Source organism: Bos javanicus, chromosome 8 (assembly GCF_032452875.1).
Source record: "Bos javanicus breed banteng chromosome 8, ARS-OSU_banteng_1.0, whole genome shotgun sequence".
Lineage (NCBI taxonomy): Eukaryota > Metazoa > Chordata > Mammalia > Artiodactyla > Bovidae > Bos > Bos javanicus.
This window is the reverse complement of record NC_083875.1, coordinates 67,604,967-67,622,093: the sequence shown is the minus strand read 5'-3', so window position 1 is coordinate 67,622,093 and position 17,127 is coordinate 67,604,967. Positions and strand designations below refer to the sequence as shown.

General features: G+C 39.6%; 1 pseudogene; it reads left to right on the top strand.

The window, feature by feature from the left end:
• Positions 1–9,013: 9,013 nt before the first annotated feature.
• Positions 9,014–9,236, top strand: LOC133253431 (thymosin beta-4-like; annotated as a pseudogene).
• The last annotated feature ends 7,891 nt before the right edge of the window (positions 9,237–17,127 follow it).

The window sequence follows — 17,127 nt, the reverse complement described above, 5'->3', positions numbered from 1 at the left end:
CCCCCAGTTTTAAAGATAGGAAAATTGTGGCTTAGTGAATTTATGTGACTTGCATATGATCATTGTTCTGTAGTTAATTAATGAGAGTATTATAATTTGAGTCCAGACAATCTGTCACCAGAGCAATTTTCAAGATTAAGTGATAGGATTAAATGACATAATTTAGTTGTTATTGTTCAGTCACTCAGTCATGTCTGACTCTGTGACCACATGGACTGTAGCACACCAGACTTCCTTGTTCTTCACCATCTCCTGGAATTTGCTCAAACTCATGTCCATTGAATCGATGATGCCATCCAACCATCTCATCCTCTGTTGCGTCCTTCTCCTCCTACCCTCAATCTTTTCTGGCATCAGGGTCTTTTCCAATAAGTTAGCTCTTCGCATCAGATGGACAAAGGATCAGAGCTTCAGCTTCAGCATCAGTCCTTCCAATGACCATCCTTTCAATGACTTCAGCTTCAGCATCAGTCCAATCTAGTTCAGGGTTGATTTCCTTTAGGATTGACTGGCTTGATTTCCTTGCAGTCTAAGGGACTCTCAAGAGTCTTCTCCAGCATCACAATTTGAAAATATCAATTCTTCGGCACTCAGCCTTCTTTATGGTCCAACTCTTACTGATGCATGACTACTGGAAAAACCCTAGCTTTGACTATACAGAGTTTTGTTAGCTAAGTGATGCCTCTGCTTTTTAATATGTTGTCTGGGGTTCCAGAATTGTTGGTCAAAAGAGACCTTAATCAAGTCCACTGAACCATAGTGCTTTATAATTTGGCTAGAAAGGATTACTAATTAATATTAGAATTTAACTGTATAATTCATTCATTTATTTCTTTAGTAACAAGGTTATCATATATTTGACTGCTTACTATGTGCTAACACCAATGTAGGAACTAGGAATAAACCAGTAAAAAAAAAAATGCAAAAAAAACCATGCCTCCACAGAATCTACAGCTCTAAAGGGAAGACTCAGATGGTTAATAAAAATTAACAAAATGTACTAAACAAGATTAGGCTTTTTTTAATGAGCAGAACTCTTTAATTTTAACATAGTAAAATATATCAATCCTTTCTTATCAATTTAAGAATATTTTCCTTACCTTAATGTCTAAAGACAGTAATGTGTGTTTTCTACTAGTTATTTTCCAACATTTTATTAAAACAAAATTTCAGATTTATAGAAATATTGTGAGAACATTACAAAGAGCCTTCATATACTCTCCACCTAGATTCAGCTAGATTCATGAATTATTAATATTTGGCCATATGTACAAATGATTATTTCTACAATTATTATTAGCTTACTGAATCATTTGGATATAAGTTTCAGATATTAATCACCTCACCACTAAATAGTTCAGCATATATTTCCTATGTTATTCTACATAATCACTATATAATGGCAATACTCAAGAAATGTAACACTGATACTCTTATTTTTCAATATGCATTTTATATTCTAATTTCTCCAGTTATATTAATAATGTCATATATATGACTATATATGTGTAGGTATATATATGTGTGTGTGTGTATATATATATATATATATATATATATATATATATATATATTTGGATTTAGGGTTTAATCAAGGATCACATATTGCATTTACTTGTCCTATTTCCTTGGGCTTTGGTATTCCAGCCTCTCTTTATCTTTTATGACACTGACAACTTTTTATATTTAAAATGTTTATTTTTAGTACTATTGAGTCAAAGAATTTTGCTGATCCTTTATAAAGTACATTCTGTTTCACTTCCAAAGTTGGTTGGCTATGATCAGCATCATCTAGAAAAACAATCATATTGATTACTGGATCTAGCCAGATTATTACTCCATTGGTCTAAAAAAAATTAATAACTAGTTCTTGAATAGAATCTATGTAACAATTATTGTTTTTGCTTATAGACGTTTCCAGTGATTAGGAATTAAAAAAAAAAATCCTGAGAATGAGGAACAGTGTTAGAGATACACTAGATCAACATTATAAATATATCTCTGTCATTTAAAAATTCTGAATACCAAAGAATCTTTTCAAAGGGATTCTAGAGGAGAAACAAATTGCAAACTCTGTCCATGGTTACATTCTTAGAAACATACTTTTCCCCAGCCATGATGATTATCATTTATCATGTGCTCCAAAATCCAGTTTTTAATGCCTGTAGCCCTTGGTCTTCATAATAAAACCATCAACATGCATGTCAGTTAATGCCAGTTGGGATGACACTGACAATTTTTAATGATCCAGTTAAGTTGTTGTGCAGAATGCCTTCCAATATGGGTTTATCTGATTGCTTCTCCTTGTTTAGATTCAAGCTAGTATTTGTCCCTTGTCTTATTGACAGTCATAGATCCTTGAGTTAAGTTACCATTTCCTCTAGGACTTCTGTTAAAAACTTGAGTTCCTTTCAAGTCATTGCATTAATCTGGGCACAGCTACTACAACAATGAAATCCACAGCTTTAGAGCTGAAACAAGATAGATTTTAATTTCTCTTTCATATAAAGTCCACAGGTGAGTGGTAGCAGTCTTGATAGAGTGACTAAGCTTCATTAAGTCATTCAGGGACCCAGGGTCCTTTCGTCTTGTTCCATCATTGTCATCCTACAGTACCTGTTCTTCATGAAGTCAATGCTGCTTCGCTAGCCCCATGTCTGCATTTCAGCTGCAGGAAAACCAAAGAGAGTAAAGTGCATGCAATTTCATTTTTTAAAGGATAAGACTTAAAAGTTGCTCTTATTACTTACATTTGTATTCATTGGCCAGACTCAACAGTTGGGCACAAAGGAGGCTGAAAAAAGCAATTAGTAGCTGGGAGGCCAATTTCCCAGCTAAAGCTCTAGCAGTTATATTTTAATAAAAGGAAGGAGACAGTGGACACTTAAGGACCATTATTGGTTTCTACCACAGTCATTCATTAGGTTGTTATTTCCTATGGTGAAGACTCAATACACGAACAAGTGAATTCATTTCCTTACCCTAACTATCTCCTCAGGTTCTCTTTCATGATACTTATTCAGATGTTTTCTTCTCTACATAGAGGTCTTCAGAAGTCTCTTAATGAAGTTTTAAGATATAAAAAGTAATTAGTAAAAAGAAATTACTAAACATAATTTCTAAGGGTGAGGGATTGTCATCTCAGAAGATTTTTGCATCATTTCTCAAAGGTAAACCTAATGATTATGTCAAAGCTAATTCAAAAGGCAGAAACAAATTGCTTTCAACCCAGAATTGAGGTGTTTAACTTTTCATTTATTACTGGGTAATCTTAGGAGGGAAAGATATTTATTGATAGGCTTCGCTAATGTATTAAAGAATATAAAAACACTGAAAGGTAGATATAGCATGATAATGCCAACAATCACCTTAGAGGTTGTCGTTCAGTTGCTCAGTCATGTCCGACTCTTTGTGACCCCATGGAATGCAGCGCATGTTGCCAAAATTTATCTCATCTTACTTTTTATTTATTTATTCTTTGGCCACCATGTGGCATATGGGATTTTAGTTCCCCGACCCATGCCCTCTACAATGAAAACAGGGTTTTAACCACTGGACCACCAAGGAAATCACTATATCCTTACTTTATATGTGATGAAAATTATAGATGCCTCCTAGCTAGTTAACTGTAGACCTGGACTTGGAACCAGATTTCCTGACTGTGGTTCTGATTCTCCCTTCATATTAATATTAGACAGCCTCTCGTTGATCTAGAGTCAGTTTCTCCATCCTCACATATCTGACTCATTTACTAGAGTCCAGGTAACATCTCCATCTCTTCCAAGTTACCTGAAAAAGAAGTGCATTTTAAAAAGCAAAACAAACAAAGCAATCTTGGGAAACATTTGCTGGAGTCATGCCTTAGAATCTCTTTGAAGCTTACGGAAGAACACTTGGTACCTCAGACCCAGCATATCCACCTTCCTTCATACTTAAGGATTATTTGTGCCATTTCTGCCAGATTCCATGTCAGTCCGCCTAACTCCCAGAGCCCTTTCCGATATCACACTCATGTAAAACTATGTCTGTCAACAGCTTCCAAGGCTTCATAGAAAAGCAAAAATCAAGCACGAAGTCATAACACTTTCTTTTGAATACTCTTTCCACTCCGATAGGAAAGGGCTCTACAGTATTTTATTTATTTTTCTTTCAATTTTGTATTTTTATTGTGAAAGAGTTCAGATGTAAAAATAAGAACAGGGAATAATATTACATGAATATACCCACTATAGCATTTAAAGAATTCTTTTAAAATATATATATAATTGAATTAATGCATTTATTTTTGGCTGTACTGGGTCTTTGTTGCTGCTTGGGCTTTTCTCTAGTTGTGTCAAGTGAGGGTTACGCTCTAGTTGTGCTGCTCAGGCTTCTCATTACGGTGGCTTCTCTAGTTATGGAGCATGGGCTCTAGGGAATTCGTGCTTCAACAGCTGTAGCACACGGGCTCAATTGTTGCAGCTTCTGGGCTCTAGGGTACAAGCTCAATAGTTGTGGCAAATGGGCCTAGTTACTCCTCGGTATGTGGGATCCTCCTAGATCAGGGATCGAACCCGTGTCTCCTACACTGGCAGGTGGATTCTTTACCACTGAGCCACCAGAGAAGTCCAGGAATTCTTAAGATTCTGCATTATCTGCTTCAGAATTTTTTTTTCAGTATATAAAACATTATAGTTACTCTCAAGGTTTGGTTTCATTCTGTTCCTTTCTTTCTCTTCCTCCCTCCCCAGGGATAATTAATAATTGAAATTTTCTCCTTTGAAGTCTTCCGTATCGGTCACTGCAGATCTTTGAAAGGTAATTTGGGGTTCATTTCTGCCCTGGGTTAATACTGGGGGATCCAAGATAGTGTCACAGAAACAGCTTCTAGCTGGGAGATATGAAATGAGTAAAAGTAACGTATCATATTTTATGAAATGCAGGAGGAGGCAACATTATTTTGTGTAGTGCCATTTATGGGAAAAAAAGAAAAAACAAGCCTGCCAAGTAAACCTTGCCATAATGCTTTGTTCACATATTATTTTTATTTTATTAAAGTACTTATTAAAAACAGTTCTTTTGACGTAGGCATAGGTTTTACCATGTATTACTCTGTATATACATAAAAGTCAATGGTGTTCCTAGAATTTCTTCACTTTTTTCGATTCAGACACTGATGTCCAAATTTTTTCACATCACATTGGTGCCAGTTAGAGCATAGATGATGCCTCCACTTCTTAAAATGTATTCAGGGTTTTCTTCATGCCTCTGATCCTCATTCTTCTGATCTATCAAGGAGAGCTGCCTCACAGAAAGCTCCTGGCCACCAGAAATTCTGAGAAACTTTCAGATGAAAGTATGAAAAATGCACATCATGAAACTGATTTTTTTAAGTAGTAATTACTCATTGTACTCCTATCCAGAATAAGATATTTAATAGAACCCAAGACATTTTTGAGCTTCCCAGGTGGCGCTAGTGGTAAAGAACCTGCCTGCCAATGCAGGAGACAAAAGATACATGGGTTCAATCCCTGGGTGGGGAAGATCTCCTAACCCACTCCAGTATTCTTGCCTGGAGAATCACATGGCCGGAGGAGCCTGGCTGGCAACAGTCCATAAGGTCGCAAAGAGTCAGACACGACTGAAGCAGCTTAGCACAAGCACACACAAGACATTTTAACTCAGAGTGAAAGGGGAGGTGAGCTAGATTTCCTACCACTCTGCTATAAGGAGAAACTGTGATGCTGAAGGGGCTTCCCAGGTGGCACTAGTGGTAAAGAACCCACCTACCCATGTAGGAGATGGAAGAGATGCAGGTTTGATCCCTGGTCCTGAAGATGCCCTGGAGGAGGGCATGGAAAAACCAGTTCTGCTGCTTATTAGCAAGCTGATTAAGCTCACTGTACCCCAGTAATTTCCTCATAGGGTTGTGAGAGAGTTAAAGAAGTTAGTTTGTGTAAAGCACCTAAGACAATGTGAGTGTTCATAATTATCCATCTTCTCAATCTTAAACTTTTCTAATTGCCTGATTCCAAGTTCTTTTTTTTTTTTTTTTTAATTTCTTTTCACTGTTGGGAGGATCTCCACCAGGCCCTGGCTGCTAGGTGTGAGCTTGGCTCAGGGCAGACCCTCTTCTCTCCCCACCCCCATCCCTCCCACTTGAATAGGGCTTGGTTTTAGTCAACTTTTCCTGGCAATGTCCCAACTCTGGTCACAGTGCCTGTGTCCAGGCCCAGAGCCTATTCCTATCAGCCCTGTTCACTGCTTCAGCGTCTGGCCCATAGAAGTGTTTGTCCAGTTTCTGGACTCAGCCATGTCTTCCTGGTTTTTTCTTTTTGTATTTTACCTGTGTTAAAAGATAAATTGAGGTTTATTCAAAATGTTGAGTTCCTTTGAGCAAAAACTGAATCAAATGAAGCAACAAAAAACCAGAACTGGTTAGGAGCACTCCCCTGACAGAGGTTAGAGGAAAGATTTTATAAGGAAAAGGTGGAAGCAAAGCAATGAACTTATTTGATTGTCTACAGCTCAGTGTATTATTTGGAAAAGACTAATTGCTTGTGATTGGTTGTCCTTAGGTTTTGATTTCCTAACATAGAGACATGTACAAGCTTAGATTGTAGTCTGTTGACTGAAAAAAAAAAAGATACACAACATAAAAGTTGCTGCTGCTGCTGTTGCTGCTAAGTTGCTTCAGTCGTGTCCGACTCTGTGCAACCCCATAGACGGCAGGCCCCAGGCTCTCCCGTCCATGGGATTTTCCAGGCAAGAGTACTGGAGTGGGGTGCCATTGCCTTCTCTGCATAAAAGTTGAGTTATGTTTTATTTGATGGACATTCTCAGGACTTCAAGCCTGGGAGACAGGACTCTCAGATTGCTTTGAGGGACTACTCCAAAGAGGTAAGGGAGGAGCCAGAATATATAGATGTTTTCGCGACCAAGGTCAGGTTCTTGAAACATCAAAAAATTACTATTAATTAAAGAAAATCAGATATCTCTAGTCAAGGAATTTAGAACTTTACTATGTGTGTGGGGCGGGGAGGGGTGGGGAGGATGCAAAAGTTGAAACTCATGGAACTCATTCCTTTGATATGCTTCTCAGCTATCTGGGCCCAGTATCCTGAGTTTTCCCATCCTGAGCCTCCTTAAGGTGCATCCTTGGGGATGACTGCAGTGATTGACAGCTTGACTGCAGGCATCCTGTTTCCATCCTGAGTTTTCTCAGGGCTTTCCATTGAAGGCGGCTGTAATGTGGTGGCCTAATGGTTGCAGCATCCTTTGTTTTTTTTTTTTTTCAGCATCCTTTGTTTACTGATATGGCAGGCAACATTTTTTCACTGACACTTAACATAGTCTGCTAAGGTATTAGAGCCACCACATTCTAATATCCACCTTGTTTAACTTAACACCACTAATTGCCATATCTTTTGATCAGAGTGCATGATTAATATGTGGATTCCTTGTATCACCTTGGCTGTAGTTCTTAATCACGTTTATGCATCTCTGTCTCTTTCACTATTGCTCATATCTTATTCATCCTGACATCTAGTCCAGCACCTGACACAATCCCTGCTGCATGGTGGAGCTCAATAAAAATGATTAGATGAATAGACTGATTTTTTTTAAATTTAAATCTTTTTCTCAGCACCATTTTAAAATGTCTTAATTTGGAACTTCAAGTGTCTGTTCTTTCCTTTCTTATGAGAATTAGTTTTGAGGTCACAAATATTTGTTTGCTTTTTTAGGCAATTAAAAAATGATTTTATTTATTTATTTATTTTTGGCTGTGCTGGGTCTTCATAGCTGCATGGATTGTTCTCTAGTTGCTTTTCTCTAGTTTCAGAAAGCAGAGACTACTACTCTCCAATTGCAATGGGCAGGCTTCTCATTTCAGGGCACCCAGGCTTCAGTAGCTGCAGCTCCTGGACTCCAGAGCACAGGCTCAATAGTTATGGTGCTTAGTTCTTCCTTGGCATGTGGAATCTTTCCAGACCAAGGATTGAACCCATGTCTCCTGTGTTGGCAGGTGGATTCTTTACCATTGAACCACCAGGGAAGCCCTAGGCAAGTTGTTGTTGTTTTAAATAGCTTTATATTTTGGTATTGCAACTCTAGAAAAATTATAAAAGCAGTATAAAGAATTTCAGCTTCTCCTTCATTTAGATTCCCATTTACTACACTTGATAAAGAAGTTAACAGGCCCCAAATGGCATCATTTGTACTAAGCCCCATGTCAGCAAATGATTTAATACCTAGCTTAATGGCAGTTTCAACCTCCTCCAAGAATGTAATTTTAACTGGTTAGTCTGGAATTTCCAGGTCAGCACAAGTGAGGCAATCCCTCAAGACCCCTTCTGTCCGCCAAATGAGCTTGACCTAAATCTCAATCTATCCACTCTTTGCTAGAAATTTCCATTTCTATATCCTTTTCTGTCTATAAACACCTTTTCTGCTGCTTAGCAGAACTGTTTTCTATTTGCTAGATAGGATCCTGCCTGATTCATTATTACTGAAAAAGCCAATTTGATCTTTAAATTTGCTCAGTTGAATTTTTTTAAAAAATAGTTTTGGTGGCAGTGCTGGGATTGAAGGAGACTTTCAGCAGCTTCCCTGGCAGCTCAGATGGTAAAGAATCTGCCTGCAATGAGGGAGACATGGGTCCGATCCCTGAGTCAGGAAGATTCCCTGGAGAAGGGAACAGAAGCCCATGCCAGAGAAGTCTGGTGGGCTACAGTCCATGGGGTTGCAAAGAGTTGGACATGACTGAGTGACTAACACTTTGACTTTCCAGCAGCTTCAGTAACAAGAAACACAGACATGGCATCCCTTGAACCCTTAAGAGTTCTCCATCTTTCCTGCCATGTCCAAGGGCCATGGATAAATTCCTCTCAGTTCTGAGCTCCACCGTCTTTACATCAGGATCCTGATCTAATTGACTTGCCACCATTCCCAATTTGTTTGGAAGCTTTCCCCATTCTTCCCAGACTCTCCCCAGAGTCCACAGTGGGAAATGCTGGCTGGAGCTGGACTGGGTCCAATAACCAGACTAAGACTCTGGGCAGCCACTGCTCAAACCAGACTCCACTCACTCATATGCCTTGCTCTGCTTCCTCTGAAACCATGTCCGACAAACTTGGTATGGCTGACCTTGAGAAATGCAACAAATCAAACCTGAAGAAGAGAGAAGCACAAGAAAGAAAAATCCTCTGCCTGCAAAGGAAATGCTTGAACAGGAGAAGCAAGCAAGAGAGTCATAACAAGGCAGGAGCCACCAATATGAACTGTACATTCCACAAGCATTGCCTTCTTGTTTGACTTCTTATAGCTGTTTTCCTTCATTTGATGCAAAGAGGTTGGATCAAGTTTAAGTGACAACACTGCCCCTTTTCACACCAAAGAATGAAGAACTGCTGGCAATGAAAGTCAGGCCAGGCCCCTCATCTGCCTGTCTTGCTGTTGGTGAAACAAAAAGCTGAACAGGACAACAGTGAAACCTAGAGTAAAAACCAAGTTGGTGCAAGGTGTCCTGAAAGCTATAAAATGTAGGGTTGTTTTTTTTAGCCTCAGGGCATGTGGCATCCCAGTCCCTTGACTGAGGATAGGACCTAGACTTTTGGCAGTGAGAGCATGGAGTCCTAACCACTGGATGGCCAGAGAATTCCTGGTAAAATGCAAGTGTAATCACAATGCCACTGTTTTGTTCAAAGGATTTTAATTATTATAATGTACACTTTTTAAAATATGCAAATAAAAAAATTTAAAACCAGAGAAAAAAAGGCCTGGGTCTGACTTGAGCTGTTCTGTGTTCAGAAAGCTGTTGCTAATGGGCATCTCAGAAGAATGCAAAACTAATGGGCTGGCACTTTCACCATTACTATTCAACATAGTTTTGGAAGTTTTGGCCACAGCAATCAGAGCAGAAAAAGAAATAAAAGGAATCCAAATTGGAAAAGAAGAAGTAAAACTCTCACTGTTTGCAGATGACATGATCCTCTACATAGAAAACCCTAAAGACTCCACCAGAAAATTACTAGAAATAATCAATGACTATAGTAAAGTTGCAGGATATAAAATCAACACACAGAAATCCCTTGCATTCCTATACACTAATAATGAGAAAACAGAAAGAGAAATTAAGGAAACAATTCCATTCACCATTGCAATGGAAAGAATAAAATACTTAGGAATATATCTACCTAAATAAACTAAAGACCTATATATAGAAAACTATAAAACACTGGTGAAAGAAATCAAAGAGGACACTAATAGATGGAGAAATATACCATGTTCATGGATTGGAAGAATCAATATAGTGAAAATGAGTATACTACCCAAAGCAATTTATAGATTCAATGCAATCCCTATCAAGCTACCAACAGTATTCTTCACAGAGCTAGAACAAATAATTTCACAATTTGTATGGAAATACAAAAAACCTCAAATAGCCAAAGCGATCTTGAGAAAGAAAAATGGAACTGGAGGAATCAACCTACCTGACTTCAGGCTCTACTACAAAGCCACAGTTATCAAGACAGTATGGTACTGGCACAAAGACAGAAATATTGATCAATGGAACAAAATAGAAAGCCCAGAGATAAATCCACACACATATGGACACCTTATCTTTGACAAAAGAAGCAAGAATATACAATGGATTAAAGACAATCTCTTTAACAAGTGGTGCTGGGAAATCTGGTCAACCACTTGTAAAAGAATGAAACTAGAACACTTTCTAACACCATACACAAAAATAAACTCAAAATGGATTAAAGATCTAAACGTAAGACCAGAAACTATAAAACTCCTAGAGGAGAACATAGGCAAAACACTCTCTGACATACATCACAGCAGGATCCTCTATGACCCACCTCCCAGAATATTGGAAATAAAAGCAAAAATAAACAAATGGGACCTAATTAACCTTAAAAGCTTCTGCACATCAAAGGAAACTATTAGCAAGGTGAAAAGACAGCCTTCAGAATGGGAGAAAATAATAGCAAATGAAGCAACCGACAAACAACTAATCTCAAAAATATATAAGCAACTCCTACAGCTCAACTCCAGAAAAATAAATGACCCAATCAAAAAATGGGCCAAAGAACTAAATAGACATTTCTCCAAAGAAGACATACAGATGGCTAACAAACACATGAAAAGATGCTCAACATCACTCATTATCAGAGAGATGCAAATCAAAACCACTATGAGGTACCATTTCACACCAGTCAGAATGGCTGTGATCCAAAAGTCTACAAATAATAAATGCTGGAGAGGGTGTGGAGAAAAGGGAACCCTCTTACACTGTTGGTGGGAATGCAAACTAGTACAGCCACTATGGAGAACAGTGTGGAGATTCCTTAAAAAACTGGAAATAGAACTGCCTTATGATCCAGCAATCCCACTGCTGGGCATACACACTGAGGAAACCAGAAGGGAAAGAGACATGTGTACCCCAGTGTTCATCGCAGCACTGTTTATAATAGCCAGGACATGGAAGTAACCTAGATGTCCATCAGCAGATGAATGGATAAGAAAGCCGTGGTACATATACACAATGGAATATTACTCAGCCATTAAAAAGAATACATTTGAATCAGTTCTAATGAGGTGGATGAAACTGGAGCCTATTATACAGAGTGAAGTAAGCCAGAAGGAAAAACATCAATACAGTATACTAACGCATATATATGGAATTTAGAAAGATGGTAACAATAATCCGGTGTACGAGACAGCAAAAGAGACACTGATGTATAGAACAGTTTTATGGACTCTGTGGGAGAGGGAGAGGGTGGGAAGATTTGGGAGAATGGCAATGAAACATGTAAAATATCATGTAAGAAACGAGTTGCCAGTCCAGGTTCGATGCACGATACTGGATGCTTGGGGCTGGTGCACTGGGACGACCCAGAGGGATGGTATGGGGAGGGAGGAGAGAGGAGGGTTCAGGATGGGGAACACATGTATACCTGTGGCGGATTCATTTTGATATTTGGCAAAACTAATACAATTATGTAAAGTTTAAAAATAAAATAAAATTAAAAAAATAATAAAATAAAATAAAATAAAAATAAATTAAAAAAACAAAACTAATGGGCTGGGAAAAAGCATTTAAGAGCTGTTGGAGCACTTGCCACCTACGTCAAAGCTCTCATGTTGAGATAAATTGGTCATGGAATAGGTTAGATTGTATAGACAAGCCCTGGAGATAGCATTTCAAGTGACTCTGAGAGAACCGCTCCAAGGAGGCAGAGGGAGGAGTCAGGTTATATAGAAGTTTGCAACAAGGGGCAAGCAGTCTGAACAACAAAAAATTATTGTTAATTAAGGAAAACCAGATATCTCAAGTTAAGGAATTAGAGCTTTTCTATGTATGGGAAGATGCAAGAGTCCGGGTTTGCTGAAATCATTTGTATCACATGTATCTCAGCTACCTGGGGCCTGTATCCTGAGTTTCTCAGTGCTCACCTTAGGGAGCAGTTGCAGCCTAATGGCTGCCCAATGGCAGATATTGTTCTCCTTCCTGGGTCCCCTCAGGGCTCAGAAATTGGAGGGCTGGAATTGCTACTGACCGTGTCATCCTTGTTTACTAATAAGGCAGGAAATACTTCATTTCTCAATTGACACAGGTCACCCACAAACCTCAAAAGAACTTCTGTGCATTGAGGTGCACTTTAAAACACTGTGTGAGGAACTTCCCTGGCCACCCAGTGGTTAAGAATCTGTCTTCCAATGCAGGGGATGTAGGTCAGGGAACTAAAACCTCACATGCCACTGAGCAAGTAAGACTTGACACAACGAAAAATAAAAAATATTAAAAAAAATAAAATAAAATAATGTGTGATTCCCAATCCAGCAGTAAATCCCTTTTAGGTATTAGTTTGTCTTAAATTTTACAGAGTTAAATTTGCTACATTTAGGCACACCAACTTATTTTAAGTCTAAGAATTATAGTCCTGGAAGCCATAGATTTCAACAAAAATGGCAAAATCTTACTAAAAACCACCTGGAATTGCAATGGCCACAAATGGAAATATTCCAATTTAGATAAAATTGTTTATTTAAGAAGTGAAGTTGAAAACAAGTTTTTTCAAGTCAAACAGAATGGGAAACCTATTTTACTTGGTATGTGTGCTTAGGCTCTCAGTCGTGTTCAACTCTTTGCAACCCCATGGACTGTAGCCCACCAGGCTCCTCTGTCCATGAAATTCTCCAGGCAAGAATACTGGAGTGGGTAGCCATTTCCTTCTCCAGGGGATCTTCCCAAACCTGCTACTGAACCTGGGTCTCCTGCATTGAAGGAGTAGTTTTTACTGTCTGAGCCCATTAGTATGCAGAAGCTTCCAGACAGCCTCAAGACAGAAGAACCATGTGGCAGACTTTAGGCCCATCTGAAAACTCTCTTCCTGTGGCATTCTGGGTTCCATACAATAAACGAGGTCCTTCATCCTGCTCATTCATACGATAATGAATTCAACCCGATCCAGATGCACTATCTGTGAATGGATTATCTCCTGAGATTAGTGTATTGATAAAAAGATAGAAAATAGGATGGGAGGCCATGAATCTTACTGAACTTGTGACCATAACTGAGCATTTTGAAAGGACTTTGGAAAAAGATTGTAAACAGGAAATCACCAAACTATCAGCCTACAGCTACAACAGCGCCAAGGCCAGAGACCTATTTAACATCTGGATTTCTCCAATTGCAAACTCCTTGCGGTTCATCATCAAAACATGGGCCCAAGAATTGATGTCTCAGTTGTCATCAGCTGGGACACTGGAAAAGAGATTGTCCTCAAAGGCCTTATGCAAATTCTGCAGAATCAACTTAAATGCCCTCATGGGTGTGTGCGTGCTAATTTGCTTCAGTTGTGCTGACTCTTTGCAGCCCTCTTGCCTGGAAAATCCCATGGATGGAGGAGCCTGGTGGGCTGCAATCCATGGGGTCGCAAAGAGTCGGACCTGACTGAGCGACTTCACTTTCACTTTTCACTTTCATGCATTGGAGAAGGAAATGGCAACCCACTCCAGTGTGCTTGCCTGGAGAATCCCAGGGACGGGGGAGCCTGGTGGGCTGCCAACTATGGGGTTGCACAGAGTCGGACATGACTGAAGCGACTCAGCAGTAGCAGCAGCAGGACTGTAGCCCGCCAGGCTCCTTTGTCCATGGGATTCTGTAGGCAAGAATACTGGAGTGGGTTACTGTGCCCTTCTGCAGGGGATCTTCTCAACCCAAGGATCAAGCCCACATCTCTTACATCTCCTGCATTGGCAGGAGGGTTCTTTACCACTAGCACCACCTGGGAAACTCAAATGCCCTCATATCTACTTCCAAAGGAGGGTCCCTACATGGGCCCCTCCAAGAACTGGCAGGACTGAGAAGTTCTCTAGAAAACTGCCCCTTCAGTTCAGTTCAGTTCAGTTCAGTCTCTCAGTCGTGTCCGACTCTTTGCGACCCCATGAATTGCAGCATACCAGGCCTCCCTGTCCATCACCAACTCCCGGAGTTCACTCAAACTCACGCCTCTAGTAATTCCCTTAAATAGCCAAGAGGAGGCTAAAACTAAAATTAATGGAAAATTCTGCTAAATTCTGATAATAGATACCAGAGCCATACTTTCTACTTTAAATCTCACCCTCATAGAACAACAAACCCCCCAGGAGTGAAAATTAGATAGTTGGGGTATCTATTAAAATTCAGAGAAGGTTTCTATATCAAACAAATGGTGACCTTTTACTGAAAAGCATTTCTTTCACTGTGTGACACAGCCCAATCTTTTATGCAGAGCTCTCCTTTCTGAACTAAAAGGGCTGGGAATTTCTAGGCAGTTCAGTGGCTCACCCTGGCAGTAAAGAATCTGCCTGCAGTGCAGGAGATCTGAGTTCAATCCCTGGGTGGGAAAATTCCCTGGAGAAGGGAATGGCTACCCACTCCAGTATACAGAAGAGCCTGGCAGGCTACAGCCCACGAGGTCACAAAGAGTTAGACACAATTGAGTGACTAACATTTTCTCTTTCTAGTGGTTAGGACTCCACATTCTCACTCTGTGGGCCTGGTTTTGATTCCTGGTTGGGGAACAAAGATCTCACATGCTACTGAGTGTGGCCAAAAAAAAAAAAAAAAATTAAAATAAAATTAAAGGGCTAATATATTTTGACATCCAATGGAGACCTCATTTTAGAATTTCCTGGTCAATCTGAACCTGGTCTTTTATGTTCTTTACAATTTGTCTTTGATACAAAAGAACAAGAACTCTAATAAAGATTCTTTGATTTAATGGAGGTACCTAAAAATCTCTGGGCTACTTCTCATAGTGATTTTGGGAGAATAAAAAATACAGTGTCTATAAAAACTCAAATAGCTAAGCCTCTTCCTAATATACCTCAGTATCCACTTAAGTCTGAGGCTATACAAGTGTGTGTGCGCTCAGACCTCATGGATTATAGCTCACCAGGCTCCTCTATCTGTGGAATTTTCCAGGCAAGAGTACTGGAATGGGTTACCATTCCAATGTGTTAGGGGATCTTCCTGACCCAAGGGTTGAACCCACATCTCTTGCATCTCCTGCACTGGCAGGAAGATCCTTTACCACTGTACCACCTGAGAAGCCCTGGACAAGGCCACACACCAATAGTAGAAGACTAAATTACCCAAGATTGATCATTTCCTGTACCAGTCCATATATTGTAACACGCTGATTTTGCTGGTCTGAAAACCTAATGCATGGGATGGACATTTGTCAAGAACTTGAGAGCTATTAACAAGACAGTTCTCTCCCTGTTTCCTACTTGTTCCAAGTAGGATCAAGAGAAACATCCTTTTCTCACGAGTCCTACCAGACTTAGGATTGTTCCATGCTGCCGACCTTTGTTTAGTCTTACTCAGCATCCCTGTAGACACCAACAGCCAATACTTACTTGTCTTCTCTTGGAACAATCAGCAATATATCTGGACAATCAAGCCTCAAGAGTTCATTGTGGCCCTTTCTAACTTTCCCAAGTGTTCCACCAAGATTTTAAGTACCCTCTAGTTCCCTGAGAAATTGACCCTTTCACAAAATGTAGTAGACGAGCCTCGTGGTGTGTCTGTTACCAGAGACATCCATAAAGATTCTACTTATTTGCCACTACAGTTAGCTGAAAAGGGACATAAAGCCTAAAAAACAATTCCAGTTATCTGTGCATGCGTGCATTCTCAGTTGCTTCAGTTGTGTCTGACTCTTTGCCACCCTATGGACTGTATCCTGACAGGCTCCAAAGGATCCTCCAGGCAAGAATACTGGAGTGGGTTGCCATGCCCTCCTCCAGAGGATCTTTCTGACCCAGGGATCGAATCCACATCTCCTGTGTCTCCTGCATTGAGGCAGATTCTTTACTGCTGAACCACTGAGGAAGTACCTACAATGATCTCTAGAAACTGTTTATTATCTAAGTCATAATCTAAGCATTGAAGGAATCCAGTTATTTCCAAAATGCACTGAGCAAATCTAAGAATTTCCTAGGTCCACAACTAAGTGATACTTGGTGGATTTCTGGGCCTGGATGTTATTACAGACTATGGGTTCCTAGATTTTTTTTTTTCCTGTTAGCTTTTATATTTTATGAACTTCCTAAAATTTCATTCCCTGAATCCCTTCCTTGGGAAGGTTAAACATGAGCAGGCCTCTATAAAGTTAAAACAGGTACTGCAAGAAATACCTGCCTTAGGGCTACCTAACTATTCTAACCCTTTCATTTGTGCATTCGAGGAAGAACCAAGCCCTGGGAATGCCTATGTAGCACTTGGCAATAAACGTAAGCCTTTTGGTTATGATAACTTGCAATTGATTCAGTTCTTTTGCCTATCCCAACTGTCTTAAGGGATAAACTGCAATTACAGAGTTAGTAGAAACTTCAGCAAACTAAATCCTAGGAAATGACATTTATTTACAAGCTCCACACCTTATCCAAAGCCTCCTTAATTCTGAATTGACTCAACATTTCTCCACAGACTAAGCTCCTATGAGATCCTTCTGCTTTCATCACCTAATCTTCATCTTAAACACTGCAATGCTCTTAATCCTGCCTGACAAAGGTGAGCCCCAGGGCTTCAAGGTGATAGTGTCCCATTCAGTGACACTGCATCCTGATTTATGAGATGCCCCTTTG